The sequence below is a fragment of the Narcine bancroftii genome, chromosome 9, assembly GCF_036971445.1.
Source record: "Narcine bancroftii isolate sNarBan1 chromosome 9, sNarBan1.hap1, whole genome shotgun sequence".
In the NCBI taxonomy this organism is placed as follows: Eukaryota; Metazoa; Chordata; class Chondrichthyes; order Torpediniformes; family Narcinidae; genus Narcine; species Narcine bancroftii.
Genome location: NC_091477.1, coordinates 79,032,611 through 79,057,433, shown reverse-complemented (window position 1 = coordinate 79,057,433; position 24,823 = coordinate 79,032,611).

Genomic DNA, 24,823 nt, shown 5'->3' with positions numbered 1-24,823 from the left:
CTGCCAGGTTGATCCAGCCCAATAATGTGCAGATTAAAATCACTCACAATAATTACAGTTCACTTCTAACTTTTGGAGCAGTATTAGAAAAGCTATCCGTGAACAGGCTATTTTAAATCTGTTCATAAGGAGATTGGATTCATGAAAGATTGTGTTGGTGAGAACTCCCAAAGGAATAGTGAACAGAAGGTAACAAACATAACTAGGTCTACCAGAGGCTTCAACTGCCCATTCATCAAATGCATCTATATGAGACTCTACCTCAAGACAGCAGCAAACATCACGAAGGACTCCCATCACTTTGGTCACAACCTCTTCTCACTGCTACAGGTGGGCAGAAGATACAAGAGCCTGAAGGCCAGCACCTCTAGATTCAAGAATAATTCCTGTCTCAGGCCTATCAGGCTCTTGACCTTCCCCTTGTAACTGCGCCCTGCCACAAAAGGGCAGTCTGCACCATTGCTGTCATATTTTTGGCACTAGAATAACAATGAATAATTATTACTTTTTTATATTTATTGTCTCTTTCTAATTCAATAAGTATACATTGGAGTTCTTTATTTATAGTTACTTTTTTGCAAAGTACCTGTACAAACTCAGCAAAAGGTTTGGTGCGTATGTACATTATGCAGTGAACTGGAATTCACTGTCTGTGTATTGTTCAGATGGCTGGCTCCACCCTCATCTACCCCAGTATAATCCCTGGTTTTCCCACCTTATCTCAGATTCACCTGAAGACTATTGTGTCTACCGGCCATTAATTGTAAGCTATTAAAAATGGATTTGTACTCCTCACTTGTCTTTGAGTGCATTCAGTCACGTTACATATTGTACAATGTATATGTCAACAACAAGATCATTATTGTAACTTGATAATTCTGGATAGAGAATGAAGCCAAATAAAAAGGACAGAAAGAATGTCCTCAATTTAAATAAAAGGAATCCTTAAAATATGAAGGTAGAGTTGTCTGGAGTGGACTGATTAAATAGGCTGCAGGATAAGTCAGTAGATTAACAGAAGCAGGTATGTAAAAAGTTTCTTCATTACACATAGCAAAATTTGATATCAAATAGAAAAATCCCAGGAGCCATCCATGGTTAAAAATGGAGATCAAGCAAATATTAAATCAAACACGAAGTGGCAAGGTTTTTTTTCCCAAAACTCACGAGTTCTGCAAAGGCAGCAATGGATTTGAAAACTGCAGACTGTGACATGAGTGTTCATGAAGGGAGCAAGACAAAAATTGGGTAGCTGTAGACCTGTTCACTTAACTTCTGATGTTGCAAGATGCTGGTCTATAATCAAAGAAGATATAGCTGGTCATTTGGAGAAGCTTCATTCAATCAAACAAAATCAATATGGTTTTATGAACAGCAAATCATTCATGACAAACTTGCTGAAGTTCAACAAAGATATAACAGAGTCAATACAGGGGGATCAGAGAATATCTCAGAAGTCCCTTGACAAGGTTCCATGTGAAAAGCTGGACCATAATATAAAAGCAAATAATAAAGGGGAAGTGCATAAAGGTGGATTGAAAATTGACCATCACATCGCAGGCAGAGAGTTGAAATAAATGTCTTTTTTAGGTTGGAAGGGTGAAACCAGTGGAATGCACTGATGTTAGTTCACTTATCCTTGTGGTGAATTGGAGGACTATGGATAATCCAGGTCTCGTTTTATGCCAAATCAAAAGTATTGATCATTAAAAACCTTCAATCAACCGCCATCTCGCTCTTGTCTCATAATAACATGCAAGACATAATATGAACCGATGTGTCTACAACAGAACCATTGCCAGTGAACATCGGTCATCAAACTCAACTCCATTCTTGCCCCAACACTTTTCACCATCACTGCTGCAATATTGGATCTCACCTCCAGTGGGAGTGCAACTAATCTTCAAAACTAATGACAAGTTCGTAGTGTAACCTGTTCAACCTCTGGCAAGTCTAGTCCAAAGCACAAATCTCCATGGTTGCATTGCTACATGCTGATGATGATTGCACTTCCACGTGGTCAGAGGCCAAGCACCAAGCCAACAATTTGTGTTCACTGGTGCGTGCAAGGGAATGGGCCAAACACTCAACGTGTGCAAGGCAAGGTTTCTCTACCAATCTCCACCTGATGCCTCACACTGCCTCTGATAGTAAAGGCTGGTGCCATGATGCTAGGAAACACAAAACACCTCACTTATCTTGGGAACTACTTTTTGGCAATAGTAGACATCAGTGATGAGCCATATCACGACCACACTTCAACAAGTCTGATCACCTGGCTGTACTTCTATTCCTGGCATTCAAGCAGAGACTGAAGACCACAGCACCAGTGATGAAGATGGCGAAGGTGTGATCAAGGAGCATCTGCAGGATTGATTTGAATCGGTGGACTGGAACATATTCAAAAACTCATCCCTAGATTTGCATGAATAGGCAACAGATGTCTCTGACTTCATCAAGACCTGTGTGTTCCCATAATCAAATACCGGGTGTTCCCCAACCAGAAGCCCTGGATGAATCAGAGAATCTGCAACCTGCTGAGGGTGAGAACAAGGCCGTTTAAGGCGAGGGAACAAGATCTTTACAAGAAGTCCAGATACAATGCAGAAGACCATCTCCAAAGCAAAATGGCAATTCTAGAGGAAGCTAGAGACAGATACATGCCAGGTATGGCAGGGAGTACAACCTACAAAGCAAGGGGGAACACTATAGGTGACTACGATTCTTCACTACCCAATGATCTGAACACCTATGCCCACTTTGAGAAGAAGATCCAAACAATGCCTACTAGAATCCCTAAAGAGGCAGAGAATCCTGTGTTATCTGTATCTGAGGGTGACATCAGAACATAATTCAGGAGGGTGTCAGGCCCTGATGGTGTACCAGGCAGGGTGCTGAAAATCTGCACCAACCAACTAGCCGGAATGTCACAGACATTTTCAATTTCTTGTTACTGCAGTCAGAGGTCCCCACCAGCATCAATCATCCCAGTACCCAAGAACAGTAGCATGGGCTGCCTCAGCGACCACCGCTCAGTAATACTAAGGTCTACTATGATGAAATGCTTCAAGAGGCTGGTCATGGACCCATTGTAATTCGCCCATCATCACAATTGGTCTACAGAAGATGCAATATCGCTGGCTTTTCACTCAGCTCTGGATCACCTCAACAATTCATACATACAGCTGCTCTTCATAGCTCAGCCTTCAATACCATTATTCCCTCAGTGCTGGTCAAGAAGTTACAAACTCTAGGCCTCTGTACCCCCCTCTGCAATGGGATCCTTGACTTTCTCATTGGAAGACCACAGTCAGTACGAATTGGAAATAATGTCTCTTCTTCACTGATTATCAACACAGGCGTACCCCAAGGATATGTGTTTAGTCCACTGCTCTACTCGGTATAACCCATGACTGTGTAGCCAGGCCAATGGCATCTACACATTTACTGATGACACCACAATTGTCGGCAGAATCACAAACAGCTATGAGGAAGCGTACAGGAGGGAGATAGATAAACTTGTTGAATGGTGTAATGACAACAACCCTGCACTCAGTGTTACTAAAATGAAGAAGGTGATTGTGGACTTCAGGAGGAAGTTAGGGAAACACAACCAGTCCTCATCAAGGGCTCAGTAGTGGAGAGGGTCCAGAACTTCAAATTCCTGGGTATCAACATCTCTGAGGATCTGTCCTGGACCCTCCATGTTGATGCAATCACAAAGAAAGCTCACCAGTGGTTATACTTTGTGAGATGTCTGAGGTGGTTTGGTATGTCACCGAAGACTCTTGTAAACTTTTACAGGTGTACCATGGAGAGCATTCTGGCTGGTTGCATCACCACCTGGTTTGGAGGTTCCAACTCTTAAGACAAGAATAAAGTGCAGAGGGTTATTACCTCGGCCTGAGGCATCACAGGCACCAGACTTCATCGAGGACATCTACATGAGGCAGTGTCTTAAAAAAGCAGCCTCTATCCTCAAAGACCCCTACCATCCAGGCCACGGCCTCTTAACTCTGCTACCATTGGGAAAAAGGTACAGGAGCCTAACGACAAGCACTCAGCGGCACAAGGACAGCTTCTTCCCCGCTGCCATCAGATTTCTGAATTATCAATGAACCAAAGACACTGCCTTATTTTTCGAGCACAATTATTGTTATTATCATTTTATTTTTTATAGTAATGGCAAAAGATGGTTATAATATGAATGTTTGCACTTACGATGCTGCCATAAAACACCGAATTTTATGACTTGTTCATGACAATAAATCCTGATTCTGATTCCATTGTTACACAATCAAGCCAAGGTTATGGGTCGTTCTGAATGATAGCAGAGATTTTGAAACAACCAATCGTTTTTTTTTTAATTGAATTTAAATTTTTGGCAATTAGAGTCAATTCAAAATTGAAAAGATACAAATAGAAAAAAGTAAATCCATTATACACTTCATTATAGTTAAATCCCCCACTTCCCCAACCCCCTCCCACCCTCGAAACCACAAAATTTCTTATATAATTCTTTTATTGATAGTTCTGGTTCTGTTAAGTATACTATAACATTATCCGCAAATAAACTGATTTTATATTCCTTGTCTTTTATTTTTATCCCTTTTATATTATTTTCTGTTCTTATCAATTCTGTTAGTGGTTCTATAGCTAACGCAAACAATAAAGGTGATAGTGGGCATCCCTGCCGTGTTGACCTGCTTAAGTTAAATTGCTTTGATACATGTCCATTTACTGTCACTTTCGCTAATGGTCCCTTATATAATGCTTTAATCCAATTAATATACTTCTCCGGTAAACTGAATTTTTGCAATACTTTGAACAAATAATTCCATTCTACTCTGTCAAAGGCCTTCTCTGCGTCTAAAGCAACTGCTACTGTTGGTGCTTTATTCCCTTCTACTGCTTGAATTAAGTTAATAAATTTACAAATATTGTCTGTTGTGCGTCTTTTTTGATAAATCCAGTTTGGTCTAGATTTACCATTTTCGGTACATACTCTGCTAATCTGTTTGCTAATAGTTTAGCTATTATCTTATAATCTGTGTTAAGTAAAGATATTGGTCTATATGACGCTGGTGTGAGTGGATCTTTCCCTTGCTTTAGTATTACTGTAATTATTGCTGTTTTACATGAATCTGGTAAGCTTTGTGTTTTATCAATCTGGTTGATTACTTCCAGGAGGGTCGGAATTAATAAGTCTTTAAATGTTTTATAGAATTCTATTGGGAATCCATCCTCTCCTGGTGTCTTATTATTTGGTAATTTTTTTATTATCTCTTGTATTTCTACTATTCCAAATGGCTCTGTTAATTTATTTTGTTCCTCTATTTGTAGTTTTGGTAGTTCAATTTTAGTTAGAAATTCATCTATTTTCCCTTCTTTCCCTTCGTTTTCAATTCGGTATAATTGTTCATAGAATTCTCTAAAGTTTTCCTTAATTTCTTTTGGATTATATGTAATTTGTTTGTCTTTTTTCCTTGATGCCAATACCATTTTCTTAGCTTGTTCTGTCTTAAGCTGCCATGCTAGGATTTTGTGTGTTTTTTCACCTAGTTCATAATATTTCTGTTTTGTCTTCATTATATTCTTCTCCACCTTATATGTTTGTAGTGTTTCATACTTTATTTTTTTATCCGCCAATTCTCTTCTTTTAGTTGTATCTTCCTTCATTGCTAATTCTTTTTCTATATTTACTATTTCCCTTTCCAACTGCTCTGTTTCCTGATTATAGTCCTTTTTCATCCTGGTTACATAACTTATTATTTGCCCTCTAATGAATGCTTTCATTGCATCCCATAGTATAAACTTATCTTTCACTGATTTCGTATTTATTTCAAAATACATTTTAATTTGTCTTTCAATAAATTCTCTAAAATCCTGCCTTTTAAGTAACATGGGGTTTAATCTCCATCTATACATTCTTGGAGGGATGTCCTCTAACTTTACTGTCAATATTAAGGGTGAATGGTCCGATAGTATTCTAGTTTTATATTCTGTTTTTCTTACACTATCTTGCATACGAGCTGATAACAAAAATAGGTCTATTCTTGAGTATGTTTTATGTCTAGCCGAGTAATATGAATATTCATTTTCCTTTGGGTGTTGTTTCCTCCATATATCCAAAAGTTGCATTTCTTCCATCGATTTAATTATAAATTTGGTTACTTTGTTCTTTCTGTTAATTTTTTTCCCAGTTTTGTCTATATTTGAATCCAAATTCAGGTTGAAATCCCCTCCTATTAATATGTTCCCTTGCGTATCTGCTATCTTCAAAAAGATATCTTGCATAAACTTTTGATCTTCTTCGTTAGGTGAATATACATTGAGTAGATTCCAAAACTCCGAATATATCTGACATTTTATCATTACATATCTCCCTGCTGGATCTATTATTTCCTCTTCTATTTTAAATGGCACATTTTTACTAATTAATATAGCTACTCCTCTTGCTTTTGAATTATACGATGCTGCTGTTACGTGTCCTACCCAATCTCTCTTTAATTTCTTGTGCTCCAATTCAGTTAAATGTGTTTCTTGCACAAGTGCTATATCAATTTTTTCTTTTTTCAGTAAATTTAGCAGTTTCTTCCTTTTAATTTGGTTATGTATTCCATTAATATTTAAAGTCATATAGTTCAACGTAGCCATTTTATACTTTGTTCATCTTCCCTTTCCGTTTCTCCATCATTACCTTTCCTTCTTATCCATTTCTGTTTTCTTGTTTTGAACCCTTTATAAGGCAACATTCCTAAAACATCAAACATTTTCCTTATTCTTCTATTTAAAACTTCTTTAGCCCCAATCTCCCCTTCCCCTCCTGAGTTGTCCTTTATCCCTTGTCGGACAACCACATCTCCCCTCTCCATTTGGATTTGCGAATTCACTCGCAAGCATCAGCTGACTTTGCAGTGACCGTAACTCCTCCCCACCCAGCACCCCTCCCAGAAAAGATTTCACTTTTCATATGTAACAAAGGTCACTCTTTTAATTCCCTCCTTATTCCCTCTATTCCATTTCCTTCCCTTATTAATTCTTGTCTATACTCTCTATATTTTCCTCTAAATACGGATACATTCATGTATGCACACTATACATATACACACATATACCTCTTTACCCACATACATATAAATCGTGGTCATTTTTACTCTTATTACATGTCTTCATCTCTCTGTTTGTTTTGTAGTTGTTCTGCAAATTTCCTTGCTTCCTCTGGATCCGAGAATAGTTTTTTTCCATAAGATCGTTTTCGCTGTATTGAACTCCTTTCTCTTCTTCAGGAGTTCAAAACTTATGTGTCTTTTTAGTTCGCAGTCTTTTGTACTCTCGTTACACGTCTTCATCTCTCAGTCTATTTTGTAATTGTTCTGCAAATTTTGGTGCTTCCTCTGGATCTGAGAATAGTCTGTTTTGCTGTCCTGGAATAAATATTTTCAATACCGCTGGGTGCTTTAGTATAAATTTATACCCTTTCTTCCATAAAATCGCCTTTGCTGTATTGAATTCCTTTCTCTTCTTCAGGAGTTCAAAACTTATATCTGGATAAATGAAGATTTTTCGCCCTTTGTACTCCAGTGGCTTGTTGTCCTCTCTTACTTTTTCCATTGTTTTCTCCAGTACTTTTTCTCTTGTAGTATATCTTAGGAATTTTACTAAAATAGATCTTGGCTTTTGTTGTGGTTGTGGTTTAAAGGCCAATGCTCTATGTGCCCTTTCTATTTCCATTTCTTGCTGTAGTTCTGGACATCCTAGGATCCTAGGGATCCAATCTTTTATAAACTCTCTCATATTCTTGCCTTCTTCATCTTCCTTAAGGCCCACTATCTTTATGTTATTTCTTCTGTTATAATTTTCCATTATATCTATTTTCTGAGCTAACAGCTCTTGTGTCTCTTTAACTTTTTTATTAGATTCCTCTAATTTCTTTTTTAAGTCTTCTACCTCCATTTCTACTGCTGCTTCTCGTTCTTCCACCTTGTCCATTCTTTTTCCCATTTCTGATAAGGTCATATCTATTTTATTCACTTTCTCTTCTGTATTGTTTATTCTTCTTCTTAAATCATTAAATTCTTGTGCTTGCCATTCTTTAAATGACTCCATGTATTCTTTAATAAGAGAAAGTATATCCTTTGTCTTGCCTTTCCCTTCTTCTTCTATTTCACTGTACTCTTCCTCTTCCTCTTCTTCTTCCTCTGGGTTGGCCATCTGTTGTTTCTTTGGTGCCCTTTCCTCCTCTTCTTTCTTGTTTCTATTGTCTTCTGTGGTCTCTTCTTGCTGCAGGTGTTCTGCAGCTGTCGTTGCCGGCTGTGGAGATCGACTCCCCAGCTGGTCCCCCCTCCCGTCGGTGTGTTTTTTTTGCATGCGCGGTTGCGCACTTTTACTCGGCTCAGCGAGTCATTTTTGTAGTCCACTTTCTACCGACCTGAGGGAGCGGGTTTCTCTCTCCACCACGGGCCTCTTCGAACAGGTAAGGCCTTCTCCTTCTTCTTCCGTTGTCTTCTCTTCCTCTCTTCTTACCGTTGGTTTCGATTTTTCTTTTTTCGTCGCCATCTTCTTTCCACCTTTATACTCACTTTACTTTAATTTTTATTTTTGTGCCTTTGTGTTTTCCTTTGTTTTTCCGACTTTTCTGGAGAGGGCTGGAGTTCACCGTCCGGCCACTACTCCATCACGTGACTCCTCCCTCGAAACCACAAAAGAAGAAAAAAAAAGAACAGAAAAGAGAAAAGAAAGGAAGAAAGGAAGAAAAAAACAAGGAAAGCAGAAAGGGTTGCCAAGAAAGGGCCATTCACCACACGGATCTCCAGTATATATTTAATTTAATTATTTGGAGAAGGTTAAGTCCCTAGGATTAGAAAAACGTCTACAAATTTATACCTGAAATTTGTAAATATAGGTGCCAAATTTGCAAAAAGTATATCATATTTCTTTCTTAAATTAATCTTCTCAAGGGGTACACAACTATGCATCTCGGCATTCCATCATGCCCTCCCTAAATGTGAATCAGATTTCCAAGTAACTGCTATACTTTAGAAATAGCCAATCCTGAAATGGTTAGGAATCATATCTGTGACTGTAAGAAGCCCCATACTTGTCACACGATGACCTACTTGTTTGATGCAAACTTCAACTTGAATGTTCACGTCCAAATTAAACTGCTTCACTTTGGTATAAATCATGAAGTTCCAGAGTATAAAAAAGGTTACTTTGAATTATGTCCTTGTTATTATTCATGACAATTCAGCAAGTTGTGAGAGTAAAGGAATGATGACACTTCAAATTTATAACTGAACAATAGTATCTCAGCAACATGGAAGTGAGGATGCAAGTGAATCATCAACTCCAAGCAGTTCTGAAGGTTACCTGCATTAAGTCTCACACCAAACTCCCATCACAGGAGAATATTGAAAAAATCTCCATGTGTGAGGAAATGTGGAGAGGAAACAAGATGTCAAACTTAACATCCAAAGCTCTCTAAAGCTTACAAGCAGCAAATTTCCACTGACTGTCTCAAATGTTGAAATTTCTCAGACAGAACCATTCCAATCAATACTGTGAAAGTTGCTTAGCCATTACCAAAAGTGTCAGCTGTCCCTACAAGGTTACAAAAAGTAAATAGTAAAAAAGCCCCTGGTAGGGATTGGTAGATACTGGATAAGTGAATTTTCCGGTTGCTTGAGATTGTGTGATTGGTGAACTGAAAACTTCCGTATTTTTTACCTATTTATTTTTCACATTTTTTTTGCTGGTTGCTTGAGGCTGCAGATTACTTTAATTCCAGGTAACAGGGGGCTTACAGTACAGGTTTGATTTTAAAATTGTCCATCTTAAGATAATATCAATTGTTGCACAAACATTGAGGTCATGTCGATCTCCAATTCTACTGATCAAGAACAAATATCAATTAAATGCATAGCTTTCTATCTCCCTCGAGAGTTCTCATCAGTAATTCTCATCAGAGTTTATATTCCTTCCAATGCCAATTATAGACAGGCATTTGTGGAGTTGCATGATGTGGTTTGCAACAAGAAATGGGCCATCCTGACATCATCGCCAGTGATTTTAATCAGGCCTGTCTTAACAAAAGCCTGTCCAATTATGACCAGCACCAGAAGACCCAAAGAATGCCATGCAATGAGGAAGGCCTATCGTTCTTTCCCGAGACTACATTTGGCAAGCCGGATCACTTGCCATTTCCCCTGCTACTCTCATTCACACAGAACCTGAGAAGGGAGGCTCCAGAAATCAAGATACCAAGAAGTGGTCATAGGAGCTGAGGACGGTTATAGGATCGCCTCGAGCTGTTTTCAAGAACTCAGTTGATGATGTGAATGATTACACCAGGGCCATTGTGAACTTTATTAAAACAGATTAGTGTGTCCCTAAAGAAATAGTTCAGGGTTTTCCACAACCAGAAGCTCTGGATGAACAATGAAATCTGGAACCGGTTGAGAGTCGGATCACAGGCATTTAAGTCCAGAGATCAAGAACACTACAGAAGATACAGGGATGACCTATGGAAATCCATCTCCCAGGCAAAGTGAAGATTCTGGATGAGAATTGAAGCAACAAGGGATGCCCGATAGCTGTGGCAGGGTTTAATTGATATTATCTGCTCCAGAGCTAAATCCTGTGCAACAGGAGACAGCAAAGCTTCACTCACAGATGAGGTCAATGCTTCTATTCCCGATTTGACCACCAGAAGGAGGAACCCTTGTGCATCCATATATTTCCTGATGATCCTCTACTGTAAGTATCCAAAGATGTCAGGCTGCCTTCCGGAGATGAATCCAAGGAAAGCATATGGTCCAGATGGTGTACATGGCCGAGTATTGAGAACTTATGCTGACCAAATGGCTAATGGATTTACAGATATCTTCAACCTCTCTCTGTGCCAAATAGGCTTCAATTGTACCGATGCCCAAGAAGAGGGTGGTAACCTGGTAAATGACTATTGACCAGTGGCTCTCACATCCACAGTGATGAAGTGTTTTGAGAGGCTAGTGTTGAAGAACACTACAACAACTCCTGTCTGAATGGTGACATGGATCTGTTCCAATTTGTCTTCCACACAATAGGTCTCACTGGCTCTTCACAAAACCCTGGAGCACCTAGACCATTCATCAGGTTACACTTTATTGATCACAATTTGGCTTTTATCAGAGCTAATCAGCAATCTCCGCCCTGGGCCTCAATACCCCACTGCACAATTTGAATCTTGGATTCACTCACCTCTAGACCCCAATTAGTGTTGATTGGCAAAAACATCTCCTCCACAATCTATATCAGCAGAGGAGCACCTCAGTGCTGCATTCTTAGCCCCCTGCTCTACACCCATGATTGTGTGGCTAATAACAACAGATACAAGTTTGGTGCTGATACTGTTGTAGTGCGCTGTATAATGGGAGGGGGGCATTGGAGGGGATTGAAATCTTGGCTGAAAGGTGTACTAACAATAACCTCTCAATCATTATCACTGACCAAGGAGCTAATTGTAGACTTAAGGAGGGAAAAACCAGAGGTGTACGTTCCAGTAATCTTTGTCAGATTTCACAACTTTAAATTCCTGGGAGTTACTATCTCAGAGGGCTTGCCCTGGGCTCATCATTTTAATGCCATTGTGAAGAAAGCACGTCAGCACTTTTACTTCCTCAGAAGTTTGCTGTTTCAGTTCATATCACAAATCTAAGCAAGCTTCTAGTGGAAAGTATGCTGACCGGCTGCATCACGGCATGGTATGGGGCACCAATACCTTGGAGTGAAAAAAAAATCCTGCAAAAGGTACTGGATAACAGGCAAAACTCTCCCCACCATCAAGAGTATCTACATGGAATAATTTCTGTGGAGAGCAGCATTAATTATCAAGGATCCACTTCACCCAGGACATGCTCTCGCTGCTACCATCAGGAAGGATGTATAGGTGCCACCAGGTTCAGGAATAATTGCTACTCCTCAACTATCAGACTGATAGACTCATTCAGAGACTCACCTAAGGACTCAGATTTTGCTTATTATTTATTACTGAATATTTAAACATCTGCATTTGCACAGTCAGTTTGCTTAAAGTTCTTTCTGATCTTGAATGCAGGTCGTTAGAAATTCTGCCTGCAGAAAAAAGTCTCGAGTTGTAGGTGATGTCATGTGTGAACTCTGACAAGAAATTTGAACTTTGTGTGTTATTATATGTGTAAATAAGAAATACATTTCCCAGCATGTAATGCGTGCGATTGTGAGATATGACTTGAGTTCCGGGCATTGTTGCTGGAAGTCATTTGAACCAACTCAAGGAAAATAAAGTCAGTTAATTGTTAAACCCTTGTAAAGTCATTCTTCTTGAAAGAACAAGCATTACACTTTTCAATTCTTGTTAATTAAAAATAGAAAATAATTACTGATAAATTGCTAAGGAATAAGCAATTATTTATCATTCTCACTCTCTGTAACTATCCTAAACCCAAAGAACTATAATCACTCCTCCCCAAAGGCTTAGCCACAAACATTTCATCCACTTCCCCTCCCAATTTCCCAAGACTAGATCAATCATTGCCCTCTCCCTTGCGGGACTCTCTGCATATTACTAGAGGAAACTTTACTGGGCACATTTGACAAATTTCACCTGTCTGAACCTTTCAAACCATGACTTTTCCAGTCAATATTTGGGAGGTAAAAATCCCCCAGTATGAAAATCTTATTTGTCCCACAGCTGACTGCAATCTCCTGGACCCACTTCAAATCCACCTATGGAAGAAACCATTCCACTGATGACTCTATAGCCTTGCCCCTCCACTCCATCCTGACCCAGCTGGAGTATGACACCTCATACGTCAGGCTGCTGTTCATTGACTTCAACTCAGCATTTAATACGATCATGCCCCAGAGGCTGATGGAGAAGCTGCCCTTGCTGGGACTCAAGACCACTCTCTGCAATTGGATTCTGGACTTCCTAATGGAAAGACCACCATCTGATGGATCGGTAGCAGAACATCGAGCACCATCACGCTGAGCTCAGATGCACCACAGAGCTGCATGGTCAACCCCCTCCTGTCCACATTATCGACCCATGACTGAATCTCCAAGAGAGTCATTGTTTGCAAATAAAACACCTGCATTTGGCCTGATCAGCAACGATGATGAGTCACACTACAGAGAAGAGGTGGAAAATCTCATGATGTGGTGCGAGAATAACCACCTGAGTCTCAACGTGGACAAGATGAAGGAGATGATTATGGGCTTCAGGAGGAGCAGAAAATGAAAATCCTTCACAACACATCAATAACTCAGTAGTGGAAACAATAGAGTGCACCAAGTTCCTTGGAGTCCACTTGACAAGCGACATATCGAGGACACCCAACATCTCCTCACTTGCCAGGAAGGCGCAGCAGTTACCGCACTTCCTGAGAAGTCTGAAGTGGGCAAGGCGACCACTCACCACCACGTCAACCTTCTACAGAGGCTCAATTGAAAGCATCCTGGCCGGCTGCATCACAATGCGGTCAAGAATTGAATCGGAGGTCAGTCCACAGGACCCAAGAGTGGCAGAGAGGATCACTGGGTCTCTCTTCCCCCGCTCCCCCCATTGACATAATATACCAGGATTGTTGTCTGAAGAGGGCAAGTAAAATCACTGAGGGCCCTTACTACCTCACACTCAATATCTTTCAACTATTCCCTGTCAGGAAAGAGATACAGGAGTATCAGAGCCAGCACCACTAGGCTGAGGAACACCTTCTTCCCACAGGCAGTGAGAACGCTGAATGACCAAAGGAGCTGCTCACTAACTATCCGAGTCAATAATCTTTAGTGAAAAATATTTATTATTTTTACGTTTGTATATTTGTCCTGCATCAGTATTGTTCATCTGCATGTGAGTTATGTCTGGTTATGTGCCTGCATGTTTTGTACCAAGGACCGGAGAACGCTGTTTTGTCAGGTTGTACTTGTGCAATCAGGTGATAATAAACTTGAAAATCCCAAAATAGTACTTGGGACCGATACCCATTTCTCAAATGATTTTTCACCAAATGGTAATTACTACATTTCAAATGCAATATGCAAACGTGCAGGAGAAACTCAGCAGGTCACACAGCATGCATAGGAAGTGAAGACTGAAAACTTCATCTTTGTGCATGGCACACCACTCCAACATCTCCAGAATTTCTTGTTTAATGCGGCCTTTCAAAGTTTTACTCTGATACTCTTGTATTGGATTGAAAAATGTTTTATTAGTTGGCCAAGCATACAACAATCTGAAACTACAGAAGTATCACTGAATGCAATAGCTTGGTGGAAGTGGAGAAAAAAGGAAGGTTAAGATCTTGCATTAATACAGCGTTATTTAAATCATTCCAAAGTAGATTAAGCACTATTGAAATCAGTTTTTAAACTTGAGAAATTATTCAATGTTTTCAAGCAATCAGGGCACGAGAGTCGTTGCTCTTTTTTCCTTCCCAAATAAAGTCAACAGTCTAAAATCACATATCCTGAAGACCTTCAAGGTCAGCAAAGTCAACCATTCATGATTAAGGTACAGTGGTGTTCCATTACGTAGAATACCAATCAACAGCCTTCTGGTGAGCCTGGCTCCCAAGCACCTATTATTTGCCAGGGTAGATGTAATTAGCATTCAGAATACTAACTGTTCCCCCAATCAATTTACACTGCCTGCTCCATAGTCAATTTATCCCTGCACTTGATTTTGAAAGCAAGTTAAGGCATCTTCTTTTTGTGTACTAATTTAGCCTTGAATTTAATAGCTACAGCAAAATAAAATCCTCCCGAGTTCCCTTCAAAGATTGCACGAACGACATTTCCACTTGTCCTATAAAATTGTGACAAATACATAGCTGGAACACACAAGACTGAAATCTCCTTTATAAGACATACTAATGTTATCTATGATTATTCACTTAACGGAACATCTGAGTAAATCCAAGTCTTTTTTTTTTAAAAGAAACTTAAAATCACTTGTATCAGAAAGACCCTGGAGTTACTGCACTCTCTCCATTGCATACCTTCAGCAATTGAAAAAATCTCCTTCTCTATATAAGAATATTCAAAGCTCTGCTTTAAAACTTTTAGAAAAAAGTACTGCCATCACTAACACATTCTTCAACATGGATGAATTGTTCATTTACTATGGATTATGGGGTCAAAGATTTATTGACATTAATTGAGAAGCACTTTGGAATACCCTGAGAATGTGAAGTTTCTTTGTTTTGAACCATTTCTTGAAACCAGAGAAAATAGTGCAATTGGGTTTTAGAGGTCTTGGCATAGGGGAAAAAAGCTCTACAATTCTCCAAAGCCTTTTCAGATAAATTATTATTCAAGTTTTGTTAAAACAGTTGGTGAGCTGGTGGAATAGAATTTAAATAAGAATAGAAAAATCTGGAAATTCTTAACAGGTCAAAGTAGAGAAAAAAAGTGCATGTTACACAAATTCTGAAGAAGGGTCTTCGACCTGAAAGGACACCCCCATTTCGCTTCCCACAAGATGTCACCTGATCTGCTGAGTATTTCTGAGCATATCTGTTTTATTTCAGATTTCCAGCATCTGTGGTTTTGTTTCATTTTCAAAGAAAATATAAAGTTTTATCAGCAACTGTTCTGAGAGAGAAAACAAAAATCGGAAGGTTTCAAGCCAAGGAATGATTGCGTTAAAATAGTAGATTTTTTTAGAGCTGAAACTGAATTGCAAGTTGAGACAATGACTTTCGTACAAGTTGCAATAAAGAGCAAGAAATTCGATGATGAGCTTAAAAGAAAATAGCTGTGGTATTTCTTAATTTCGAGGCAGCGCACCAGGTGCAGTGTTTTCCAACTGGACCTTAAAGGGACAGATCACTTTACAACCAATACTCCTCCAGCAGTGGGGAGTGTACCTCCAGTATGAATGAATACTGCAATAATGGGTAACGTACAGGAGAGTACTCCAGGAAATTTGAAGGAACTAGACTTACAATATCAATATTCAGAATGTGTGAAAGGCCGCAGAGAGTCTGCAAGGGTACAGCCAGGCACTCCTTATTAGAAATTACCAGAAAGGTCTCAGTGAAGGACAAGAGTGTACTCTCTGACTGCCAGCAGTTTATGTAAGTAATGATGACAGATCTCTGTACCCAATCCACATGCTCCTATGGGCTAAAGGAAAAGAAACCCATTGTTACCACTGCTTGGAAATGGGTGACCTCCCTGATGCAGCATCAAGCAGCAAAGTGTGAGGTGTGGCATGAGTCAAGAACAATTCCAAGCCTGGAATCAGTGATTATGGTCCAGGCCTTATCAGGAAAAAAGCCATCAAGGGTCATTAGAGGTGATGTATAGCCTGTGTAACCAATTATATTCCATCATGCGTAACCTCATGTTTATTGTATTTCTCATAGTTCCGGAGCATAGCTTTTCCCATGTTTCATTCTTTATCTTTATGTTTAGATCTTGTTCCTATTTCTGTTTAGGTTTACAGTTTGTTTCCTCGTTCTCCTTTTCTTGCAGTTTGATGTACGTGTTTGTTATAAATTTTTTAATTATCATTGTGTCTGTAATCACATATTCAAAATTGCTTCCTTCTGGTAACCTCAGACTGTTTCCCAATTTGTCCTTCAAGTAGGTTTTCAGTTGGTGGTATGCAAACATTGTATTGTGAGTTATATTATATTTGTCCTTCATTTGTTCAAAAGATAATAATTTATTTCCCGAAAAACAATTTTCTATTCTTTTGATCCCTTTTCTCTCCCATTCTCTGAAGGAAAAATTATCTATTGTGAAAGAGATTAGTTGATTTTGTGTCAATATTAATTTTGGTAGTTGATAATTTATTTTATTCCTTTCTACGTAAATCTTCTACCAAATGTTGAGCAGATGGTGCAATACTGGTGAATTCCCATGTTGCACCAGCTATTCATCCCACTTATATCGTATATGTTCAGGTACCTTCTCCCCTATTTTATCTAGCTCTAATTTGGTCCAATCTGGTTTTTCCTTTGTTTGATAAAAATCTGATAGCTATCTTAATTATGCTGCTCTGTAATAATTCTTAAAGTTTGGTAGTTATAAGCCTCCTTGTTTGTACCATTCTGTTAATTTATCTAGTGCTATCCTCAAAAGTTAAATAAATGGGACCCAACAGTATCAGACAGATGTTTTTGCTGTAAAAACAAAACGGGAACAACAATACATGCAATTTGTGCATGTGAGAAAGTGAAAAAATTTTGGGAAGATCTAAACCAGGTATTAAATAAAATCACAAAAAGCAATATACCAAACAACCCAGAGAGCTTCCCTCTAAGTAATATAAGAAATAAAGAATTTTGGACTCGATTTGGATGGAGTACAAAAAAAGATTTATTATGATAGCCTTAGCTGTAGCAAAAAAATGTATTATGTCAACCTGGAAATTAGAAGACAACTTGAGAATACAACAATGGTACATAGAAATAAATAAATGTATTCCATTAGAAAAAATAACATATAATTTAAGAAATAACATCACAATATTCAAACAAATATGGGAACCAAACATGAAACACAACAGAGAAATCCTACCACGGACCTCCACCACCTAATATGACAGAAGGAGAAGACAATGTAATGAATTGACTCAGTATGTTAAAGTAAAAGACAAAAATTTCTTGCTTATTTTTATTAAGTGACGACATTGTTTAACGGGTTTAATGTATCATATAACCATATAACCATATAACCATTTACGGAGCGGAAACAGGCCATGTTGGCCTTTCGAGTCCGCACTGGTTCACTGATTTTGTGCACCCTCTTCAGGCATTGGTGATTTTAAGTGTAGTGTATCTTTGAGAATTTTAACATCTATCCATAGGTTCTCTGTACTTTGGATGTGAAATCTCATATTAAAATATTCAAAAACATTGGCTGTGTGGGAGAAGCCAGTGAGTGGCCGTGGACAATAGCTTCTCAGACTGGAGGCCTGTGACTAGTGGTGTGCTGCAGGGATCGGTGCTGGGACCAGTGTAGCTTGTCATCTAGATCCACAATCTGGACAGCAAGTTTGCAGACAATAACTCCTACTCTGTTCTGTTTTATTATCCAGTACTTATGGATAGATTTGCTGGATAGCACGCAAAGCAAACTGTATCTCATTGAAACTTATTCCAATGGAGTATTTTGAGCCCAAATCCTGAAATGACTCCAGGTAACGTAATAGAAGCCAGTTAATTAATGGCCAGCTTTTTTTTTAATTGCAGACTCTTCAGATGATGCTAAACAAAAAAAAAGAATTGTTTGGGAATTTTTACTAATGCATTTCACAGTGCAACAAAATTCCCAAAAGCTTTATTGAGAAAGTAAGCAAAGAATAAAGAGCGTGATATTGATGTGGCAAAATTACAGGTATTGACAGTTTCAGCCAAAAAAAAAAGCAATTTTGATATGGTGCCCAAGCAGATTTTAGCAGGTGCCTGCAAAGCACCAAGGCACTACTAAAATATCGTGCCAAAATCCTGAATTAGAATGAACCTTGAAATACTGGTAATTCAAGTTCTACATTTCAGCTGTCTCAGTCACCAACTTAAATTATACCCCTCTTAAAAACCAATTAGGAAAACAATCTGAAGATCAGTATTTAATATCAACTGATTAAAGGGCATATATATTGATTGAACTTTGAATAAATGGGAAGGGGCGGTGAGGGAGAGAGGAGGGGAAAGGGGAGAAAATGACACTGTATATATTCAAGAGAAAAATGTCTGTATGTATTTTGGTCAGTCTGGTTCATAGTGTGAAAAATAAAAAAAATAAATTTTAAAAAAAGGGTCATTAGAGGTTATTTTTCAGATGGAGGGAAGTCCAAGATTTCAGTAACTGTTGGCCCTTTAACATGCCCAGCTTGATTAAAATCTAATTGTTCTGCCAACAATTATTCCAAGATTTAGACCTGCAGGTGATATAACAAGAGTGTTACATGTTTCAATTTTGATAGAACTTTCCCTCCAGGGTGTGGCAGCCTTCCAATTCGCTGGAAGCTGGTGGGTGCATTGATGGTAGCTCCATGTTGCTGTGGCTCCAGAGCCCCATTGGCATGGGTATACGGACAGAGGATAAGAGAGTCTACAGCACAGAAAATAGCCCATCATATCCATGCTGACATTTTTGCCCTTCTACGTTAATCCTATTTGCTCACATCAGAATTGTGTCTTTCTAGGCCTTGCCTGTTTGTGCCCATTTAAATGCCTCAAACAGTGTACATCAGATTCCACCACCACTTCTGGCACTGTGTTCCAGATATCAACCATTCTCCATTTAAAAGAGTCTCTCAATTCCCCTTTAAAACTCCTTCAACTCACTGCCCTCTTGTTTTTGCTAGCCTAACACCTGCTGCAGATCAAGGCCAAGAGGTCACAACATTTAATGGCCTGTGTTTTCTCTGGGCCCTTTTCTGCTTCTCCGTATTCTCTGCTTCTCAAAAGGTGAACCTTCAGAGTTTTTGCTCTTCTTGTGTCCATAATTCCATCTTCCTCTCTAGCTTTCAGTCATCTCTGCAGATATTGGACATCATCAACAAGATGGAGGCACTGCATTAGCTGCTACAATGCCACTGGTGCAGACCCAGAAGAAGCAGAGAGCAAGGTCACAGCCTTTCTGTGGTCCTCCTCAGGGTCCTACTGCTCAGCCATCCCACTGGTCAGTGGGGGTGCAGTGCTAATTTTTTAGGAGCTGGTGCTCACCGAAAATGACGACAAGGACATGCCAGAGCTCTCCCCCCCACTGCCCCCCCCGTCCCCCCACTGCCCCCCCCCGTCCCCCCACTGCCCCCCCCCGTCCCCCCACCCCCTACTGAGGTGCTGCAGCTGTGCTCTGGTGAGGCCCAGCAACTCTGCACCCCTGCCTGTCAGCCTCATACAGATTTAAAGTACACATAGAACAGGGTCAGCTGCACTTTTCTCACCGATGTCCTCAGACGGCCACATCCAAGATAGTGTTAGCAATGATCAGTAGCCCAAACTTTGAGAATCCCGAGCCCTAAGTAAGCAGTGGTTCAGTGCAGGAGGACACACCCTGTTAATGCGTAATTTGTGCACGTGACAATAAATGGAACCTTAAGTTAGACCAATGAATGTAGCCCCATCATATCAAACACACATTATTGGCTCAGTAATGAATGTGTCCTGATGGAATTTTATGACAGCCCAGTTGTCTTTTTGATCCCTTTATGTGTCCCTCGACCCTGCCTGTGTCAGAGGAAAACTGGGTGCTCTGACAGTTTCAGCTGGTGATCATTGACACAATATCTGGCATCCATTGGACTTTACTCTGAGCAGCTTTGGATGCATTCAGTCATTTTGTTCGAATCTCTCTTGCAGATAAGGAGCAGGTCAGTGGGCTTCAGTGAATGGTTCCTTGACAGAAATAGAGAAATACACAAGTTCCAGATACTGGAATCTTGAGCAGACAAATAATTGGTGAAGGAAGAGATCAGGTCAACAGCCTGGGTATTGGTAGAAATGGAGAAACATTAACTTGTCATATCTACCCATGGATGGTGCCTGGCCTGCTGAGACCCTCTAGGAATTCTTTGTCAGCTCCATCACAGCAATGTTGGCCTTGAACAAATTAGTATGTACAGAATATTGAAGGTGGTGTTTCAAACCACATTCGACTTCACTTCTGTGGGTGTTGAGGATTTTCTGAGAGCATTAGTTGAGAGATATCAAACAATTCTTGGTTAGCCTCTGGGTAGAGCTGTTGTGGGTACGTGGATGGCCCTTGTGCCTTGAATGCCGGAAGTTCAAGACTTGCTGCTTGACCTTCATACACAACAGGGGCTAAACTGTGTCAGAGTCAGGGATGAAGTAGCCACATGGACTGAGGAAACTGCATCCAAAAATGATTAGATCCAGCTGATGTCACTGTTCTTACTCTGGATGTCTCCAGGCTGCCTTGTGCTATGGCCTGTTCTGTAAATATTAGTTACAGACCTCATTGGAGCAGAATAGGACAAAGAGTCTTTGTCCATTTTTATTCACAGTTTTAATGCCGTAATGTTCAAGGCAAGTGGGGCACACCTCTTGGTCTGCTCTTACTTTTGTATCAAGTCACCTGTATGTGAAGGTATTCTATATCCAGGATTTTCTTGTTGGCAATATGGAGGCTTTGTCAATGTTCAGCCTTACAAATAATGGAGTTGCAAAGTACCCAAGTATCATAAAACATCATGACCCAAAACATTGACTGTATTTCTCCCAGTAGATGTTGGCTGAGCTGCTGAGACCCTTCAACTTCTCATTGTTTACTCAAGATTCCAGCATCTTCATTTCTTGTATTCTCCAGGTTGCAGGAGTTACTGGACCAATGGCCTGGATAGGCAATAGTTTGTAACAGGACCCTACAAAAGTCTGACAGGGTTTCTTCATTAGTTCTGCCTCTCTCCCATGATGAAGCAAAGCATTGAGGTCATTTACCCAGAGATGGAGGTTTAATTCAAAAACAGTAACAAAGTGACCATATGCCAGTGGAACACATGCTGCATAATGAGGGTTGAATTTCTGCCAAGTTTCCTTGAAGCTTTAGCTTGAAACCAGGAAGGTCCTGGTTTTTGTGTATCAACACATGGACACACAACAGAGGTCGGCAATGGAGAAGCTATGAACTCCTTGGAAATTCTTTCACTCCTTTTAACCGCAGGACTGGGTAATGCTGCACTAAAACAGAAAAGCACTCTAGTACTATGGCACATTAAGCACAAGGGCCATGGTAAATCTCCTCACTCACCAATTACAGCAGCCTGCAATGCATTTTCTTCCAATCAAACACAGAGGTCTGTTTCTATATGAACTGTACAATCTGAGGATGATCTAGTGTAATATGTAAGCCAGCCTTGAGGACTTTGGTGAACTGTAGGCCCACTGATTCTTCCCTGTGTTTAATTTAATTTAGTCATACTGGACAGTAACAGGCCCTTTTGGATCATGAGTCCATACTGCCCAATTTACACCTAATTGACCTACAACCCCTAGTACATTTCGAATAGTGGGAGGTAACCGGAGTACCCAGGGAAAACCTATGCAGACACAGGGAAACGTACAAAAACGTAACAGATCCCTGGTCACGATCGCTCGCGCTGTAACAGCATTGCGCTAACTGCTACGCTAATCAACATCTTCATATGGAGACAAGTTAATTCAGTGAATGATTTAAAATAATTTTAAATAAGTGGATTTTATAATAGCTTTGAAACTTTCAACTTTTGTCCAAGAAAAATCATAGGAAAATAGTTTTTATTTTAGTGTCTTTGCAAATCTTGCAAAAATAAACAGATTATTCCCAGAAGAAAGTTGCATCCAATCCCTTCCTCAAATTGTGCCCATTCCAGATGGCTAATAAAATTCCATGTGGGTATGTGTAAAATAATTAGCACAGCAACAAAAATCTGTGGCACAATGCAGCGAGCCTATCAGGTGAATATTATTTTTCATGAATGAATGGGTGACACTACAGCATGTTATTTAGTATCAGTAAAATTGCCAGCTGGCTTTGGTTGTTGAATGTACGTGGGACAAAGGACAAATATGAAATTCTTGCATAAAGCATGGATTTATAATATATACTCGTGTAATAGTTGTTTTTTAGACTAATTTTTTAAATCAAATTTGGGGAGGGTGGGTGGTGTAGGGTCGACTTTCACATGGAATAGACGAGTACATACGGTAATAAACACTGACAGAAATTCTGCTTTGCCAAGAAAGAACCTCTTTACCTTCAAGGCAAAATGGTGCCAAGTAATAGGAAAATCACCAGCAAGCTATTCTTAATGAATGAAGAGACATGTAACATACTGAAGTAACAGTATGAATCTATTTGCAGTCCTGTTTATCCAATTAGGAGTTAACTTTTAGTTTGAAACTTTACACAGCCAATCAGTAAAACGATACTTGACTAGCCTTTTGGACAGAAGGAAAATGAATTTTTAAAATAATTATCTTTATTACTTCCTGTTGATTTAATTGAGATGTTAAAGATTATGCAGGAATTTAATAAGACTTATTCAAACCAATCACTTAACAGGCAAAATGATTGTTAGGAGGGTCATATTGTGAAGAGAAGTCAGTTGGGACCTTTATATACAAACTGTAATAATGTACCTGTCCAATAAACACCATCAAAGAAAGACAAGAAATGAAGGACAAATGGATACATTTCTGGAGAGATTTAGAAAATAGATGTTCAATAGCAACTGAGGTTAATCAAGATAAAAAAAATAAAATTAATTTAAGATTAATTGGCTTCCTAGCCAAAAAATAAATGGCCAGGCACTTATTTATAAAAAGAAATTCAAATTAGAAAATGTATTAATTGCCCAAACCTTCATTTTAACTTGATTTACAATGTGCAGAGACACATACCACTGGATGTAACGGTAATACAGCCCTTATGTGGTAACGATGAGTTACAAGCCAAAAGATTTTGTGGCACGTGAATACAAACTGGGTTCACTGCAGTTTGGAATTCATCTGACTCTCAACCCCATGACGAAAAATCAATTGGATTTAGGTCGAATGATAATGAGTATTGAATTTATTCATTAAAGCTTCGTCATTGCTTCAATAAAGCATGCTTCGGAGGTCAGGAAGAAAACCGTCACAGAACCTCAGATAATAGTATTCAGACCCAGATCAATTCGGATTTAATAAGATATTGACCCACATAGACATTACAAAATCGCTATTATTCTTCAATGGAATTTGTCTGAACCGTTTTGGTGAGATTTATTCAGAAAGATCAACACCATCAGCTTAGCCTTCCATCCATCATCTCAGCAATCATTTAAAGAAAAATAAGAAATCAAAGTGTGAATGATTAAAGAACAACAATTATTTTATAAAAAAAGATTGGAAATTTATTTAAAAATAGGAAGCAGGAAGAAGAAAGTAATACAAATTCAAAAACTAGATTTCCATTCAAATGCCCTTCTTGTCAGTCAGCCCCTCATCATCACCTTACCTCCCCATGACTGCAGCAAATGCAACATTTGAACCCACACCTCCTCTTTCACCATAATTCGAGGTTCCAAACAAGTCCATCCGAGTGAAGCAATACTTGTGAATCTCCACGGGTCATCTACTGCATCGGGAGCACCCATTGTGGTTTCCTCTCATCGGAGAGATTACACGCAGGCTGGGAGATTACTTCATTGAGCTCCTGCGCTCTGTCAGCTGTAATAACAGGGATCTCACAGAGGCAATCTATTTCAATTCCCTGCCCCATTCCCATACCATCAGCAAATTGGAGGAACCTCGTATTTCTTCTGGGTACCATCCAACTAGACGGCATTAACAATTACTTCTTTGTTAGGCCCCTCCTCCCCCCACCCCTCTCTCCCTTGTTCCCCTATCCCTCTGTCTCCTTTACTCGAGCTCCCCTCCTCTTGTCTCTCTCTTGTTCCCTATCCTATGTCTCCTTTACTTAAGCTCCCCTCCCTTTGTCTCTCTCTTGTTCCTTATCCCTATGTCTCCTTTACTCTATCCCTATGTCTCCTTTACTCAAACTCCCTTCCCCTTGTCTCTCGCTTGTCCCTTATCCCTATGTCTCCTTTACTTGAGCTCCCCTCCCCTTGTCTCTCTCTTGTCCTCTATCCCTATGTCTCCTTTACTCAAGCTCCCCTCCCCTTGTCTCTCTCTTGTCCCTTATCCCTATGTCTCCTTTACTCGAGCTCCCCTCCCCTGTCTCTCTCTTGTCCTCTATCCCTATGTCTCCTTTACTCAAGCTCCCCTCCCCTTGTCTCTCTCTTGTCTCCTATCCCTATGTCTCCTTTCCTCCAGCTCTGCAAATCCCCCTCCCCTGATCAACT